This window comes from Pseudorca crassidens, chromosome 2, assembly GCF_039906515.1.
Source record: "Pseudorca crassidens isolate mPseCra1 chromosome 2, mPseCra1.hap1, whole genome shotgun sequence".
NCBI lineage: Eukaryota > Metazoa > Chordata > Mammalia > Artiodactyla > Delphinidae > Pseudorca > Pseudorca crassidens.
Window position 1 is genome coordinate 14,731,026 of NC_090297.1, and position 18,698 is coordinate 14,749,723.

General features: G+C 52.0%; 1 protein-coding gene across 3 annotated transcripts in view; it reads right to left on the reverse strand.

Annotated features, from left to right (window-relative positions):
- CAPZB (capping actin protein of muscle Z-line subunit beta) overlaps window positions 1–18,698 on the reverse strand; it is a 136,430-nt gene that overhangs the window by 49,237 nt on the left and 68,495 nt on the right. The window lies entirely within an intron of this gene.

Below are 18,698 nucleotides of genomic sequence, written 5' to 3' on the forward strand. Positions count from 1 at the left end.
ATGAGTAACGTTGCTGAAACCATGGCTGGGCAGGCTGCTGGCTGGCCTCACTCCCCGGCAGACAGCAAAGTATCAGGATGCCGGGCTCCCTCCCCGTGACCAGCAGAGGTCTCTGCTTACAATCCGTTCCCTTTATTTTTTCCAAGGCCCCAAACCTTCCCTGCTTTTCTCTAATAAAAATTAAAAAAGAAAATAAGGAGAGTGCTTTCAGTGACACACATGCCTGTGTCAGAAACACAACCTACAGGGTGGCATTCTGGAAAACACCAAACTCAAAATCAAACACAAGTTCGAATCCTTGGTCTGCCACTTCCTGGCTGAGTGTAACCTTCCTAAACCTCAGAACTGGGGGCTACAACACCTACCTCAGTAGATCCTGACTGCCCACCCCCAGGCACCCATCAGGTGCCATGGATTCAGTGGCAGACGAGATGGACGGGCACGGCCCTGCTCTCCCAAAGCACGCTCCAGCTGCTGGAAACAGACAAGGCACGAGGAGCCATCCTGAGAGTGGTGAGGGCTGTGACGTGGACCTGATGGGGATGGCAGGGGGACTGCAGGGATTCGGTGGTCTAGGAGGTGGACGGAGCCGACACGCGAGTGGAGGAAAGGAGAGGCACTGTGATGGGACTGAAGAGCCGGCCCCAGGCTCCCCCCGCCCCTACCCCGAGGAGAGTAGAAGAGAGAAGCATCTGTGTGCTGCAATCCTCGGCCAGGTGGAGCAGTGCCTGTGGGCCCCTTTAAATGTGACGGCAAGCCCCAGCACACTGTTGTTCATAAAACTTCTTAAAGCCTCCCTCCCACCTCCTCCCCAGACTCCCAGGTTTAAGAAGGATGCACTTGAAGACCCATCCGTGAACGTGGGCCCAGGCGGCCTCTGGAGCCTATGGGAGATGAGGGATCCCCCCCAGCCCAACCCCCCCCCCAATCGGGGTGGAGGAAACAAAGTCCTCCCGACGACTGCCCAGCAGCAGCTTTTTTGTTGTTGTTGTTTTAAATATTTATTTATTTGGATGTGCTGGGTCTTAGTTGCAGCGTGCACGATCTTTGGTTGCAGCATGCGGGATCTTTAGTTGTGGCATGTGGGATCTAGTTTCCTGACCAGGGATGGAACCTGGGCCCCCTGCATTGGGAGCGCGAAGTCTTAGCCAATGGACCACCAGGGAAGTCCCAGCCCAGCGGAAGCTTTGTTACCAGGACCTTACTTGTCACCAGAAACACCTTGGGCCCTGGAAGCAGAGTTTCCAAGTGAACTGATGTAACGCCTCTCCGAGTGTGCGTGCCCCGCACTGGGGACACCTCACCCCGTCCTGTAAACCCACTCAGAGGGTTTGCCTGAGGAAGCGGAGGGGGAGCCCAGGGGACCTTGCTCACCCTCCAGGACCCCACCCTCCCCACCATGTGGATGGGAAAACCCAAGTGCAGGGAAGCGCCTCACACAGGTGGCAAGGTGGGGGCAGGGCAGAACTGGACTCTGAGTTCCAGACTCTGACCCAGCGATTCCAGAGCACAGGCCCCGCTGGGCTGGCAAGGCGAGCGGCTTCCGCTCCCACACCCCCTTCCAGTGGGGCTCCGAGGAGAGGGGGTGGAGAAGGAAGAGAATCGGGGGGAACTCGGGGGCTGCACGGTCCCTGCCCGCCCACTCCGACTCCTGCGCTGTGGGCAGGGACCCGTGACACTGCCAGCGCCACCACCTAGCACAGCCTGACCCCAGGGCCGCCGGCCCTCCTCGTGTTTCAGATCCGGCCTCTCTTCTAATTAAGCTATCACTGGACTCTGAGAACAGTATACTTTAAGTACAAGTTCAGACCGTTTTCTTCACTTGAAGACTGCGAATTATAAAATGCGCTTTTAAGGAGAACATGGTTAAATGTACATGACAAGTGTAGGAAGCAATCTCCCAATTTTGGCAACACCATAACGTGTGCGAACCGTGCCCCTCAGATTCGGGCCACCGGCACGGGCTCCTGAAGGTCACATACTGCCAGCCGGGTCTCATCACTGAGGGTCTAACACATGGGAAGCTGCCAACATTAGGAAAGCGTTTCTGACCAACACATGTTCTATTCTGCTTAGAAATCAATTTTTCATGTGCCATTAACAACAAAGAGCTTTCTCAAGAAACAATAAGCCTCCCGCCGCTCTTTTCTGAGGCAGGTGCCCCAAACCACCCCAGAGATAAATAATAAACAAAGGCAAACTTCCTGGGCTGGGTTTCAGCCATTCATACCCCAAAGCTTTGCCTTCTAGAAGCTTGCAGGCTGGAGTAAGAAGCCAGAAGCCTTTTCTAAAGAAGGGTCAGGAGGGGGCAGGACAAAGAGAAGACAAACTGAAAGGGGAAATTGAAATCACTACATGTGGGTCATCCAGGGGCACACACAAGGCTCCTGTTGTCCACATGTAACCCTACGCTTCCCGAAGGGGACGAACCAGGTGCTTGGAGCCTAATTAAATTAACTGTTCCCTGGCCAGGAGCGACTGCATCACCTGTGTCTGCGCTGAGAGAAGCTGGGGTCTTTCTAAGCTACCCGCTCCTCTTAATGAAGGAAGGGCTGGTCCCCGAGGGATAGGGCACGATACACAAGCACCTTTAAGAAGCCAGAGGCAGAAAACTCACTGGGTCTAAGTCATGTGCACTGGCTCCTGAGGGCTTCGCGCAACCACCAGGCCGCTTTCAGGAGCTGCTGCACACGGGGCAGCCAACTGCCTCGGCCTGGACGGCCGCGGGGGGGAAGCTCCCCGACCCGGCCTGGGCCCAGCCTCCACCGCAGCCCTGCGGCTCTCCCACGATCCCCTCAGTCACCCCTCCAGCCGACATCCTGACAGTCTCTCCACCAGGATCGCCTGCCCTTCTCCTGGTGCTACCTAGTGACCCCCAGTTATCCTTCAAGGTCCTCTTCTACGCATGCCCAAAGCTTCCTTAGCGAAGGCAATGCCCCTCATCTACGGGCTACGCCCCTGCCGCTCTATGTAAGACTGGGCCCCAGGCCGCATGGATTCGGGATGGGGTGTCTTTCCTCAGGGCAGGGATAAGATGTCTGGACGGCCCTGGGCCTAGCATAAGGCTGGCAGGGCTTCCTAAATGCCGGTGGGACCGTGGTTGAATTGTGGAAAAGGAGGGCCACTCAGGTGGAGCTCTGACCTTTTGAAGCCCATGTCTGTCTCAGTGGGAAGCACCCCCCCAATGTTCTTCAGCGCCTCTCCGAGAGCTGGACTAGGGACCAGCTGGGTGGGTGGGGGTGAGAGTGAGAGGGTGATGGCCTGGGGCGGCACCGCATCACTGTGACCAAGGGCCTCCCAAGGCAGATGCAGACTCGAGCTCCTGCACCTTCCCTGGGGTGTGGACCACCACCTTGCGAGGACCTGTGGGGCCGGCCCTTGCCCCTCACACTCCACGCAGGCGCCTCCTGAAGCTGGGCCTATAGCCTCCCCTATGCGAGGAAGGCACGCGTGGACAGAGTGGAGATCTCTTCCCGAATGGCCTGCGGTCCTGCTTTCTCAGGCTGTGTTAAAAGCATTATTGCATTGGGTGCATTCTTACAAATCACCTCAAATCTTTCTGGGAAAAAGACCAGGGAAAAATACATTAAAACAACTTGTTTATCACATGGTCTTTTTGCAAAGACAGTGTAACTTCATGGGCCGGACAGAGGGTCCATCTGTTTTAGTATTACCGTTTTAGTGTTATTAGTATTATTAAAGCAATTATCCTAACAACAGCAAACCTTTTTTTTTTTTTTTTTAAAGTGCCTGCTATGCATGAGACACTCTTCTAAGCACGGAACACACATCCTCATTTTATCATCGTGGCAACCCTGTACGAAGCAGTGGTGCTACTGTTATCCCAATTTATGCCAAGTTCTCATAATTTATAGATGACGACACTGAGGCACAGAGAGGTTAAGTATAATAACTTGGCTAAGGTCACACAGTTCGCAGGTGGCAGAGCCAGAATTCAAGGAAACCCATGCAATTCCACCCCAGGACTCCTCAGAGCCACCTGGGGAGGCCAAGGGCCTCGTGAGGCAGCAGCCGAGGCTCAGAGCCACGCAACCACTGAGTCACATGCCACAGTCCTGGGTCTTTCCACCATATAGTCTCTCCAAACTCTCAAGACCACAGACTTCTAAACAACCCAGACGGTGCAACAGTCCACCAAAATCCCAGTGATGCTGCTGGCCCCTTTCAAGTGGAACCGTTCATGCCGTGCGAGCACGTGTGTGGCACGTGAGTCTGAGCGGGGGTGGGGGCCAGCACCGATGTGCCACGTTAACGTGAGGGACACCCAGAACAAGTCGGTGGTGGCTTTTCTTCCCCCCTTAGCACAAAAATCATCCTGGCTGGCTGGCCACGTTTCACACTGGATTCCTTCCACTGGATGGATGTCTCATCAAGGTTTTGTTTTAATTTCACAAAGTCAGCCAGAGAAAACGACCACTCACGGCCAAAGAAAAATCTGCAACTCTTCCTATTGGGGAAACAGTCAGATTCGCTCAGGAGTAATGGATGTCTCCCCTTCGTTGTCTGTGTCTTCCTGGATCAAGAGCTCCTCTGTTTCTCCACTTCGGCTCATTAGGAAGTAAAACCCAAACCCTCCAGAGAAAACCTACCTAACGTATGAAGGATTAAATACAGTGTCCCCATCCTCAAAGTCTAATAGGAGAGAGCGGGGCACAAGTGAAGCCCCAGCGTGCTCTGTGCCCTGGACCGGGGAAGTACTGGATGCTATGGAAACGAGGGGGGTTGCCCAGAGCTTCTCTGGAGGGGAAGAGGAGCAGGGGAGGCCGGGGTACATGTCTTGAGGAGCTAACACCTGAGCTCAGTTATAAAAACTGAAGCACGTATGTGGCAGAAGAGGTCACAGAGAAGCCGGCGGGACTGAGAGGCAGGAGTGCCCATCTGGTCAAAGGAGTGCAGCATGGAACGCCGAACACTGAGGGCCACACAACTCTGTGAAGATGCTGAAAAGCCCCTGCACGCTTTAAAAGGGTGAATTTTATAGTATGTGAATTGTATCTACATAATCACAATTTTATCTCGTTTTAAAAAAAAAAAAAAAAGGTGAATTGAGAGAATATTCCAGGCAGAGAGCACAGGCATATTCCAGGGAACTGTAAGTTCAATGCAAATACAAAAAAATTAATTGGGGTTTCCAGCAGATAAGAATATGTTACATGACCTAAGTTTCAGGTTACTAAAAAGTGACTCCGGGCATCAGGAACCAGGGGCAGGGTTATCTTTCTCTTCACTCTTGTATCTCTCTGGCTAATGACCTTACAACCCAGAGCTTTCTACATGAGAATAAATTAATGCAGCACATGGTAGGGATGCATCACCAGCCTGGAAGCCAGAGGTGGGTCTTCAGTGAAGTGGGGCTAGATCACCAGATGAGCCATAGCTGCCCTGGTCCTCAGTTTCCTCATCTCTAAAATGGACCAGGGACTTCCCCGGCGGTCCAGTGGTTAAGACTTAGCCTTCCAATGCACGAGGCGTGGGTTCGGTCCTTGGTCAGGGAGCTAAGATCCCACATGCCTCGGGGCCAAAAAAACAAAACACAAAACAGAAGCAATTATTGTAACGAATTCAATAAAGACTTTAAAAATGGTCCACAGCAGAATGTAAACTGATACAACCACTATGGAAAACAGTGTGGAGGTTCCTTAAAAAACTAAAAATAGAACTACCATATGACCCAGCAATCCCACTACTGGGCATATACCTTGAGAAAACCATAATTCAAAAAGAGACACGATTGGCTCGGTGCTTTGTGACAGCCTGGAGGGGTGGGATAGGGAGGGTGGGAGGGAGGGAGACGCAAGAGGGAAGAGATATGGGAACATATGTATATGTATAACTGATTCACTTTGTTATAAAGCAGAAACTAACACACCATTGTAAAGCAATTGTACCCCAATAAAGATGTTAAAAAAAAAAAAAAAGAAAAAAAGAGACACGTACCACAATGTTCACTGCAGCACTATTTACTATAGCCAGGACATGGAACCAACGTAAATGTCCATCAACAGATGAATGGATAAAGATGTGGCACATAGGGCTTCCCTGGTGGCGCAGTGGTTGAGAGTCCGCCTGTCGATGCAGGGGACACGTGCCCTGTCCCGGGTTCGTGCCCCGGTCCGGGAAGATCCCACATGCCGCGGAGCGGCTGGGCCCGTGAGCCATGGCCGCTGAGCCTGCGCGTCCGGAGCCTGTGCTCAGCAACGGGAGTGGCCACAACAGTGAGAGGCCCGAGTACCGCAAAAAAAAAAAAAAAAAAAAAAAAGATGTGGCACATATATACAATGGAATATTTACTCAGCCATAAAAAGAAACGAAATTGAGTTATTAGCAGTGAGGTGGATGGACCTAGAGTCTGTCATACAGAGTGAAGTAAGTCAGAAAGAGAAAAACAAATACCGTATGCTAACGCATATATATGGAATCAAAAAAAAAAACCCAACAAAATGGTACTGATGAACCTAGTTGCAGGGCAGGAATAAAGAAGGAGACACAGAAAATGGACTTGAGGAAACGGGGTGGGAGGGAGAAGCTGGGGCGAAGTGAGAGTAGCATCGACGTAAATACATTACCGAATGTAAAATACTTGGCTGGTGGGAAGCAGCCGCATAGCACAGGGAGATCAGCTCCGTGCTTTGCAATGACCTAGAGGGGTGGGATAGGGAGGAGGGGAGGGAGGCTCAAGAAGGAGGGGATATGGGGACATGAGTATGCATATGGCTGATTCATTTTGTTGTGCAACAGAAACTAACAGTACTGTGAAGCAATTATACTCCAATAAAGATCTATTTTAAAAAAATGGTCCACAACAAAAAAATCTTTAAAAAAATAAATAAATAAAATGGACCCAAACTGAACAAGATGGATGTCATGGTTCTCCAAGGCTGAGGAGAGGCACTTGGTGGGGCTCAAGGTGGTAAAAGAGTAAGAGGGGAAGTCTGGGCCCAACATGATCCATTCAAGTTTGCTGTAAGATTTAATTTGAGGCTTCCCTGGTGGCGCAGTGGTTAAGAACCCACCTGACAATGCAGGGGACACAGGTTCGAGCCCTGGTCCGGGAAGATCCCACATGCCGCGGAGCAATTAAGCCCGTGTGCCACAACTACTGAGCCTACGCTCTAGAGCCCGCGAGCCACAACTACTGAGCCCACGTGCCTAAAGCCTGTGCTCTGCAACAAGAGAAGCCACTGCAGTGAGAAGCTCACGTACTGCAACAAAGAGTAGCCCCCGCTCACCATAACTAGAGAAAGCCCGCACGCAGCAACGAAGACCCAACGCAGTCCCCCAAAAAAACTTTATTAAAAAAAAGATTTAGTTTGAAAAGAGGGCTCCACTAATTTTTAAAATGTCTGAAAACCACTAGACTAGATGACCAGTAAGGTTCATTTCAGTGTTAAGATCCTACAAAGTTTCATAGCGCAAGACTTCGTTTATTTACTTATCATCTCTACGACCATCCAGGATATGGCTGTATGAACTCATCAAAAGTTCGTGACGTTCTAAAAAAAAAGTTTGTGACGTTCTTCCTAAAACAAAATGTCTACTGAGCAAGGTACCTGGTGAGACCTCAAACTGACTAAGCCCTGGGCCTGTCTCCAAGGTGCACACACGTGAATGACCCACGACAGGGGAAGAAGAAGAATGCTTGTGACTGCATGCGCTTCGCTCCTGAATTCCAGTTCAAATTTAAAATTCTTAGGAAAGTTCTCTATTTGTAAAAGCCAAATTACCACCCCCCCTTCTCTCTTCCAGGAGTGCTCTCCTGCACCCAGAGGCCCCTGCCCCAGTTCGATTCCCTAAAGGGAAGCCCAGATTTCCTGCTCCCCATGGCACAGACCTTTATCAACTTGAGTGTCCCCTTCACTGATCTGAGGCTCCTGCCGGGTGGCCTCAACCCAGAGCCGGCAGGACCCGCAGCTGCTCCTCACTGACCCTGTTCTTGGCCGACTTCCAAGGCTGGGGAAAGCGGGCTGAGTGTGCCACGCTCTGCTCAAGGGTTTAAATCTCTCTCCCAAACTAGACATGCTCTAAGGGCGTGACCTGGGCACTCCCACTCCAGGGCCAGTGCCTGCCAGCCTTCGCAGGGCTTCCTGACGGCCCTCAGAAAGGAAACGCTTTCTGCCTCTTCTGGTCCTGGGAAGTGGAGTCTCTCTCCAACTCACCTGTATCGTATTTCTCATCAACCAGAGGGCAGGATCTAACTTAGAGAGAGACTCCTCAGACCTCTTCACGGAAGCTCTCCGAGCATTTCACAAAACTCTGCTCTCTGAGCACCCCCCAGCAACAGGATGCCATACAGTTCCTGAAAGGCAGGTGCTAGACAGACCTTCTACTGGAGAATTCTGTTAGGGCGAGGCCAAGGAAGGGGCCTTTGTGCATTTCTGATGAATTGTGCCTCCGGCTCCAGCTGACAAGGGCCAGGTATCTTCTTCACCTGGGGAGAGCTTAGCCTCCTGCTAACACATCCCGATCCTTCCCTAGGTCAGATTCCTTCTAAGGTACTTCCCTGGCCTTGCAGCACGGCTCCCACTAAACAGAAGCACTGGAGGACGAAGCTCTTTTGTCCTCATCCACCTAGAAGTTACAACAGCATGGCCACCAGCAGCACCCGCTGCCACCTCCCAGTGCCGTGGTGAGATACAGACAACGAGGTTAACAGCGACAAATAACCAAAGAGCATCCGTGCACGCAACTCCAAAGGGACTTAAATTGTACAGAGGCAGAATGAAAGCCAAAAAGGAAAAAAACTTCCCTCAGACAAGAGTGGGGGCTTTCAAGGAGACTTGCTGAGTGGCAAACATTTCGGAAAGATGGAATTTTAAACACAAACACCAAAGGGCAGAGATTTGAGGCAGAAGAGCTATGCACGCAGCTGGGAGGCCCTTTAATTAGGGAAAGATTTGCAAAGCCTGTGGAGCATCGGCAAATCTCCCCGTGGTCTCCGGAATGGAAAGAATGTGGAAAGCAATGGGGTAATCAACAAGCTCCAATTTGCTTGACACTCTCACCCAGAAGGAAGCACGTGGTCTTGTCCCCTTGCCACCTTTCAGTGGTCCCGGTGATCCCTTAAAGCAACAGAAGAGGACCACCGGGCTGTGGGAGAAGACAGGCTGGATTTTCTCCTTCCTAAGGGTGCTTCCCACAGACAGCACACAGGAAAGCTCTTCTGTCAAGGAGTTTTCAGGCAAAAACATGATTCAAGGGAAAACTAACCCCTGGGCACCCCCCCGCCCAGACCTAGGGACTGTATTTCTGCACGTTATTATATAGCATTCTCACCAGTATTTCCAGTGGACTTAAATATCCTGCACTTGGGCAAATGATCTGTAATAAAATGCAAAAATGATATCCCCTGCTCCATCCAAATGGACCACTTGGACTCCCAAGGGGCGGGAGCAGAAGCAATGGTTTTCCCCAAACAGCCGACACCCATGCTGATACTCTTCTTCTGGGACATGGTGACATTCAGTGCAGCACTGGGCACAGGTAATTCAACTCCACTTTGGAGGACACCCTGTGTGAGCATTCCCTGCAGTCACAAGAAGAGCTACCACATCTTAAGTTGTAAGGGCAACAAGGATCAGAAACAAAGGCATAGACTCTGCAGCCCGCTCCACCACCAAAATCTAAGAGTTCAGGAAAAGCGCAAAGTCACGAGTTTACTTTGCGTTCCCTCAGGGGCAGCAGCTGGTACTGACCAGAGCTGCAAAGGAGGCGCCCGGACTTGACACAACGCCTGACTGATCGGATTCAGAAAGTCCCAGGTCTCTGTGAGATCAGACAAGATAAAGGCGGGTGGCACTGGCAGCTCCATAAAGCACTTGGCCAGCAGGCTCACTGCTTCCCAGGGGAGGGCTGATGTGGGCTTTTCCAGAGGCAGACGGGCACGTGGAGTAACCTAAGAAAAAGGCCCATTTCCCAGCCCTAATCTTGAAGTCAATTGATCTCCGTCCCTTCTTCCCTCATCCACCTGGAAAGTCTGAGGAGCAACCGACAGCTGATCCTCAGCAAAACTGGCATGTGTGCCCATCACCTGCTTTTGGCAAGCGATCCACAAGGCCTGAGCCGGTGCCCACGGCTCATCAGGCATCGGTTCATGGGCTGTGATCGGGACGGAAATACACTGCCCCTGCTCAGTCTCGGCCTGGCTGGTTCCCTTCCTAGCGCCCCGTTAGGCTGTCTCAGGCTCCACCTACGCCGAGGAGCCTTCCCTGAAAGCCACCCACCAAGGGTGGGCCTGGTGCCCCTCGGCGGTGCTTCCGCAGAACTCTATGCTCCTCTCGTGGGAATCCTTGTAGTGGATCCACCTGGGTATCTGCTCCCCCTCCCGCCCCATGACCCTGCGAGCTCTGAAGACAAACCTCACTGCACTTATCGCTCTGACCCCAGGGCTTCGGCTCAGGCCCTAGCACTCAGCAGGGGCTCCAACAAGCCTTCCCTGAGTGTCCATCACGTGCCACACACTGGGGATACAAAGGTGAACAGAGCAGACATGAGATCCCTGCCCTCAGAGAGCTGAGTGGGCAGCGGCAGATTCCTATAATTAAGCCATTGCCACCGAGAGTAAAGGTGAGCGTGGCCGGGTGATGAGGTGGGAAGGGGTGGGGCCCAAGCGGCAGGCTGCCAGACAAGCAGCGTGGGTGTGAGACGTGTTCCCAGTAAAGGGGACGGCACAGACAAAGCCCCAACAAGACAGGCCACGGGGCCTCTGGGAGACCCTAGAGCAGGTCAGTATGGCTGGAGCAGAGGGGCTGTGGGGAAGGCAGGAGGGGTGGATGGGGCCCCTTCAAGGGTTCTCAAACCCAGACTGCTGTCTGGGCTCGGCCCTGATGGCACTGCGGAGCCGTGAAGGGCCGCGGAGGGTCATGACCGGCACCACGTGTGGAATGGCTACTCTGGCTGCAGAAAGCGAGCTGGGGCAGGTGGGGGGCTATAGGCACGGAGGTCCAGAGGCTGGCAGGGGCAGCCGGTGATCTAGGGCGGGGTAGCAGCAAGAGTGTTCACTGGACTGCTCTAACATGAGGATAAACACACCTTCAGCCGACAGGCTGGACGGGGGTGGGCAGCGCTCTTTCCAAGTGACCACTTTGGGCACTCCACTGGTCTCCAACTGTCTGAGCCGCACCCAATGCCGCTGGGGCCTGCCTCTCTCCTGGACCCCCAGCCGTCACACGCCTGCTTACTAAGGCCTTCACTGTCGAGTCCCACGAGGTTAAGTACTAGAGGTGCTGGCGTCAAGACTGAGGAGGCCTGAGACCGCCTCACTGCCCGCTTCCCGGCGGGGAGCCGGCAGCATCTCCTAGAGCCTGATCAGGAAGCACTCACCCACGGGCCGGGCCCCCTGGGAGAAGCAGAGCACTCCGGCAAGGGGCATACTCCACCTTAAAAGGACAGCTGAACTCTACCGGGCAAGGCCAAGGATTCAAGCTGCTGTGTCACTGAACTCCTCCTCCACTCACTACCTGCTGTCATCACGGCCACAAGGAGAGCTGGCCAGCATCTTCTTTCTCATTGTCACAGCAGTTAGCACTGATACTGAGCGCTCACTTGCAACCCGACACCACCCCAAGCCCCTGAGCCACGCTTCTCAGTCCTCACAGCTGCCCTCTTTGAGACTGAGGTAAAGTCATCATTCGCTTCCTTGTATAAACGAGGAAACTGAGGCACAGAGAACTGAAGTCGCCTACTCAAGGTCAGCTGGATAACTGAGGGCACACCCAGAGGCCGCGAGCTCAGGCTCCCGTGGTCTTAAACACTCAAGATGATTTACCGCCTTTCCGAGTACTGGCACCTGCCAGGGCCACCGGCCCTGGGCACGCGGGGCTGAGGTCTCCCGTGTTACGTCTCAGCTTCACAGCATCTCTGTCTCCCTGCATCTCTCCGCCTCAGATGACGCAGCATAGGAAGCATAATATGCCTCCTCCACTCGCAGGGTTCGGGGATGGGCGGGTTTATTGGATGGTTAACTAATATTTATTTAGCATCGAAGACATGGCCAGGCACTGCGCAGGGTCTGGAGATACGGACGTGCACAGTTACATCCCACAGGTGCTTCCAATCCAGAGGGCCCTTGGGTGCTAATAGTACAAAATTACAGCACACCATCAACAGGAAGTGCTCTAAGCCAACCCCTGCTGCGTGACACAACTTGGAGATGTGGCTTCCCTAACACACAGTGCTGAGAAACAGGAAGCTCAGTGAAACAGGGAGGAAAATGCTGGGGAGGCAGCAGTAGGTGAGCAACTTACATTGCCTGGTGCACATCCCTACTCCCAACTGTTTTTGACACACAGTCAGAAAGAGAGGAAAACCCACTGGAGTGAAGGATAATCGTTTTCAGCCTGGGGCAAATCTCCTAAAGGGTTCTGTTCTGAACCCAGAGTGTTACTTAAGCTTCCAGTCAACAGTAATTAAGTGTGCCTGTACATTCCAGAAAGAGGGGACAGGGAGATTAACGATAATTAAATCTCTTCTGTTATTTGGCTTCGAATCTCTCCTCTGAGTAGCCTGCTGTCAAATACTTGTTCCAAAGCCTCCATCTGACATAACTCCTACCACCACCATCTCTAACATCAATTCTGCTCTTAGCTTGAAGGTTTCAATTACATAGAAGGTAACAGGCCCGCTAGGACCCAAAAGTCTGGAGTGTCACAAGTGCCATTCATACCTCTTCTCCTGCTCACCACACGTCCAGAGTTTGGTCGGTAATCATGTGCAAAGGGGGGCCACAGGCTGGACGGCCCCTGCGTGAGGCCTCTCTTAGGCAGGTTCTGTGCATGTTGTGATTGACAGGGTCTCTAATGAACCTTAATTGTGAGTGAGACGGGCCCAGGAAGGCAGCAACAGATGTGGCAAAGGGGCAACCGTGAACCGTCCGACTAATGAATAAAAAGTGTCCGGCCTGATGAGGGCCACTGACCCAAAAATGGAGGAGGGCGGAATCATCCCTCACCCCTGCACCCTTTCTGAAGCTCTTACTCCTTTATGCGAGCAATGGGAAGCCTCCCCCGCCTCCAATCCCCCAACAACAACAACAAAACAGGGACGGCGGTGCCGCTGGGTGGTGGTGGCAGCCGCTGCCTGGAGGTGGGGTCCACGTGAGCATTACCGTGGACACTTCCGTCTCCGTCAGGATCTCGGCTTAAACCACAGACACCCGAACAGGACGCCCTGTCAATGTGGGAAGGGGAAAGCTACACTCTATTGTAAAGACTGAACAGCGTCTTGCTGGTGCTAATTACTGTGACAATATCTGCATTCAGAGGCAGCTGTCCGCTGGTGACCTGCAGTGACAAGGAGAAAGCTGTTCTTTCTCCTTGGGGAAGAAGGGGAGCTGCGGGCAGAGCCAGCAGGCAGGAGAAGGGCAGGATTCTGACTGGATGGGCCTGCGGACCCTGACGCTGCTGCTTACTAATCAGCTGTGAGGCTCTGACCGACTCATTAAGTTTCTCAGTTTCTTCCTCTGTAAAATGGGGCTACAGAAGACTAACCTTGTGGTAAATGTGTAAAGCATCTAGAACGGTCTCTGGCATCTGATGGTTATCAATTCAAGCCAGGAGACCAGCACGGTTTTTATTATCATTTGCACACTGACCACACTGCACTCGTGCAAATCTGATGTGACCTCAGAACCCCGTGCAGCCCCTCTAAGCCAGGTACTATCCTAAAGCTTCACACACACGATCTCTAGTTCTCGAGGTCAGGGTCGTCAGGCCCACCTCCTAGACGGGCAAGTCAAGGCTCCGAGGACACACAGCTAAGACGTGATGAAGATGAGAGCAGAGTTTGGCTGGGGCTTCAGACTGCAAGGCGTTCAACTGAATCACATCCCACTGCTCCTTAGCAGACATGTCGGCCATCCGGTCTCAGACTAAGAGTTGCCCTAAAAACACCTAACCAAGAATTTTACAGAAGCTTGATCTCCAAGTATACGAAAATAGGCTGCTTTAACGTGGCAAATGGCGGGGTAAGGGGGAGAGGTGGGGGACGGGGAGAAGGGAACCATTAAATAACCAATCTGTTTCGAAGGAGAGTGCAAAATAACCGGGCACTCTGCTTCCAGCCCACGCCCCAAACTTCCACTCCTTGGCTGGCGGCACACGCACCGGGGGTATGAACAGGCAAGAGCAGGTGAGATGCTAAAACAGCTTCCCCAGCACGAGAAGCAGACTCAGGAGAGGCTCAAGAGGGGACAGAAACCATGGAATAGAGGATCACTGCCGCTTGCCTATGAAAGACCCTCAGGTATGGACTTGGGGGTTCTCCAGCTGGAGAAAAGGGGTGCCTGGGGGTTACACTGGCAGCAGGAAGAAGGAGGATAAAAACTAGAGACGGGGGTTCAAGCCAGGGACAAGAAATGAGCAGTCTTGATAAGGTGCAAGTGTAAAGTGAATGCAAGTGAAGGCGTGAGAAAGCACGACACTGGATAATAGAGAAAGGGATCCTGGGGACTCAGAGCTCGCAGCTGGCCTGTACTGGATGATATACAGGGGGGTACCTGGGTGGCACCCCTGGATGGCTGGAGTGAAGGTCATGAGGTCAAATGACCTGGCAGGTGACAATGCCAGCTGGCTTGTCCTTGGACAGTGAGATCAACCTTAAAGCCCCTCTCCACCTCGTAAGACCATCCAAGTACCTGGAGCAGTGAGAAGAGTGGCCGCCCAATCAATGAGCAAGGGGAGTGGAAGAGACCCACGCCCCGCCAGGGCAGACCAAGAAGTGTGCTCTCAGATTACCCCCGCCTCTGTGGAATGACAGGCCTTATTACTAGTCACGAAGCCCGTCAGCCACAGTCTGACTCTGGCCCCTTCCAACGGCTCTGGGGAGGCGGGCAACGGCGTTTCCCAGCTTTCCGTGCGGGGATCCCAACTTGAGAACTCAGGAGAGGTGGCGGGTGAGGGAGCGGTGGGTGTTCAAGCCCACCTACAATGGAGGGCCTCGGCACCGCCTCCCTTCCAGGTGAAACCAATCAAGTCCTTACAATCGTAAGCTGGGTCATAACACCCCACCCCCACGCAAGTCAAAGCTGGGGCTGTGTCCACCTGTGAAAACAGCCAGGAAGGCTGCTTGGAACGTCAGGGCACAGCCCCTAGGCAGGCAGAACCCGGGGGTTAAGCCAACAGGTCCTAGGAAGCCAGTGGAGGTAGTAAAAGCATCAGTGAGCATTTTTTTAAGCACCTGTCTTTCCTGCACACGTTAGCCTTCATACACACTCCCAAGCCCTCACTGCCCCGGGAACGCGGGTTTCTTATGCCAATCTTGGGTACTGGAGGCAACTCTGGGAGGTGAGGTGATCTGCCTCTCAAAGCTGGAAGGCGGCCGAGGAAGGATTCAAGCTGGGTCTGCCTCGCTCTGCCTGACCGGAGGGGTGGGGAGGGGGGGTGCCAGGGGCCCCACCTGCTCGCCTTTCTCCCCAGAGTTACCCTTCGGGGCAGGTTATGTTCTCAGAGACCTGAGAGAAATCGATGCCTCTTCTGCCAGCAAAAGGGGACCCTGAAAGTAGTGACATTGACACAGGGTATCCATGGTGATGTTCTTTTAGTGCTGGGCAGCAGAACTCAGATCCTGGGCCTGAGACCATCTGGCCCTCACTTCACAGAGGAGCCGGAGACCCAGAGAGACCTGCTGGTCACAGAGCAAGCTGGTGGCACCCAAAGCCACAACACAGGCCTCCTGGCTTCCAATAAGACTTGCTTAATGTACGCAGCGCTTTCTCTCTCCTATTGAAGGAATTAGTTCTCTATTTGAAAAAAGCAACAAGAAAAGCTGTTTCTTTCCATGACACTTTACCAAACAGTTATGAAAATTTAAACATCACACTTAGGACCACTGCCCGAAAGGATCTAGAATCCAGGTCATCTGACGTGTAGGTTATGAACCTTTCCAGGAAACCAGTGTTTTCCAAAGTGGATTGCATGAAAGTGAGTTAGAGAAATGCTGAGTTAAAGGAAAATGGGTTCTTTTCTCCCTTTTCCTTTGCTAACTGTAGGACTTCTCAGAACCTTTAACATGACAATCTGGAGGAGAAGCTCCTAGAAGGTAATTAGAATGCGCCATGTTTCCTCAATTGTTCGCTGTCCTTGTTCCTCAAGAGACTCAACACCAAGGTGAGCTGACCAATTTCATGAAAGTCGGGAAAAGTGTAAGTTGCATCCAGGAGGAAATAGAATCCATCCACTGAGCAGAAACAGGGGTCAGCAGTGAAGGAGACTCTCCCAGCCAGCCTATCTTGTTTCGTTTGTGGATTAGGCCTTTGCACGGCCCCCCCCTGTACATCTTGGCTCTGCCCCCCACAGTATTCCTACTTTTCTCATTAGTGGAGGCAACGGTGCACAGCGGCTGAGGGCCCTGGGCTGCTTGGGTTCACAGCTTGGCTCCTTCACCACTACCTGGTGACCCTGGACAAGCTGCCGAAGGCCCTGCTGTTGCTTCCGCCTAGTAGGGACGGATGACAGCAACAACCTCAGAAGGTGTTTTCTGAAGATTTAAGGAGATACGGTCTTTGCCAGAGGCTACAACTATTTTTCAGAGTTTGTTCTTTGCCTTTTAAGGTTTTTTTTTTTTTATTAAACTTTTAAGCTAAATTTGCATATTTCAAAGCCACCACGTTGGCATTAGCTTCTATGCCTTATAAAGGCTCCCCCCCACCTCAACATCAAACGTCATTGACGTTTTCCCTCTGATTCTTTCATGTTCGTTTAATATTAGTTCCTTAATCCATCAGGAGTATGAGTACATGCCGTGCAATAGATATTCAGCTTGTTTTCCTTCAAAACTATTAGCTGTCCCAGCAATTTTACTGAAGAATCAATTCTTTTCTCGCATTGAACGGTGACTGTCACTTGTAACACACCCTAAGTTCTTACATCCCGGGGCCTGTTTCTGAGCTCTCGGACCGCATCCGCTCTGCCCTTACTTCCGACCTGTGCAGCTCTTCACGCACGGCCGACCTGCCTTGTGGGAAGCCTATTCCTAGGTGGCATGTTGTTCTGCTGTTACAAGTGGGATTTTGCCCTCCCATCCCCTGGCACCGTATATATTCTAACCGGTTTATGCTGACTTTGGTACATTCGATTTAAAAGCAGTCACTTTCCGGACCCATCCCTTTAGATCCTGCAGTGCAAGAACTTGCTTTTCCTAAAATTTTTAGACTGGCTTTATCAACTGGAAGAAGAGATAGGGACATACTACTTGGGTTTGCACAACATGCTTTTGTAAGGAGCACGCCACCCCCCAACACACACAGTGCACACCGTGTGTGTGTGTGTGTGTGTGTGTGTGTTTTGGGGGTGGAGGTAGTCACCTCGGCACAACTGCTCCGACAGCCAGGCCAGGCAGAATCGGCATCAGTTTCTTTGCTCATCAAACTCTGAAGGGGCTTCATACCAGGAGAGACAGAAGAGAGATTCTACACGTCTCTTTTCCTGAGCTACCTAACAAGTTCCACGGTGCCTACCCTGCCCCATCGCAAACATCTTTTATAGTTTCACCTTAGAAGACAGTCTGGCCCTAGCAGGACCTATGAGAAATGACATACTGTAATGTTTTCACTTTTAAAGACAGCAATTCAACAGACAAGACTCTCCTCTCGGTCACGGAGCAGGTATGGGACTCATCGGGTGCTGGGGCATTCTCAGTTTCATCTATAAAAGGGGACCCACCCCACCCCCGCCACTCGCTTCACAGAGCAGCCGTGGAGATTAAACAAGTAATGGATGAAATGTATTAATAACGAGGACCATATATATCAGTGCTTCTGACATCTGATGGATCTCCATGAAAAGCAATTTATTTTCCTATGTCATCCACTGAAAAAGATTTTATGAAGAATGAAAAGAGGGGAGAAGCAAATTCTAAATCTGAGACCCAACAAAAAATAATTTTTATTTTGAACTCTATAATATCCTATGAAAAATAACAAAAGCATACCACTGGGTGGCTGACATTAAAGGGGATAGGAGACAACTAACTTTCCAATTACCTAGCTCTGGAGAATTTCAAGCCCGCGGCCATAGTGGGAAATCTGCTGCGACTGTTCTAGAATGCTCAGGAGAGTCTCCGGGAGCAAAGCCGCCCCTGCTCCCTGAGGAACACACACACACAAGAAAGCAAATGACCCTGTACTCTTCTCCTTTATTCATTCTGTTTCAAGTTTTAACAGGTCTGGACTGCATGTTCAGGAGGCAATTCACGTCCTCCTTAACTGGATCAAATGAGGGTCTATTATTCTGCATATAACAGAACTCATCAGAATTTCAAATAACTTCCGGCCATATCTATGGGGCGGGGGTCAGGTGAGGGCCCCCCAGGAAGCCCCATTTCCTCTTTCTAAGCAAATCACGACATTTAGTCCTAGTTTAGAAGGGCTGCCTAGCTCCACCTTGACATAAATCACCCTCAGGTGGCAGAGTCCTCGCCTCAGCAACAGGCTGGGGTCGTGAAAGGCCACCTCCCTCAGCAGAGACACCCTGGGTGGGGAACAGAGGGCCGGTCCAGCACCCTGAGTCCGGGGTCTGCTTTCTCCCTCGGCCTTGCTTTAGTCACTACAGCTGCAGTCCATTCAAAGAGCAAAACGTTTGCATGAAAAGGCTCACCACAACTTTCCAAGGGATGGAGTTCATTAAAATACTGCTGGGGTCCTTTGGCTGGAATGCTTTTTCCGCCCTGTAAAACCGAAACTGCAG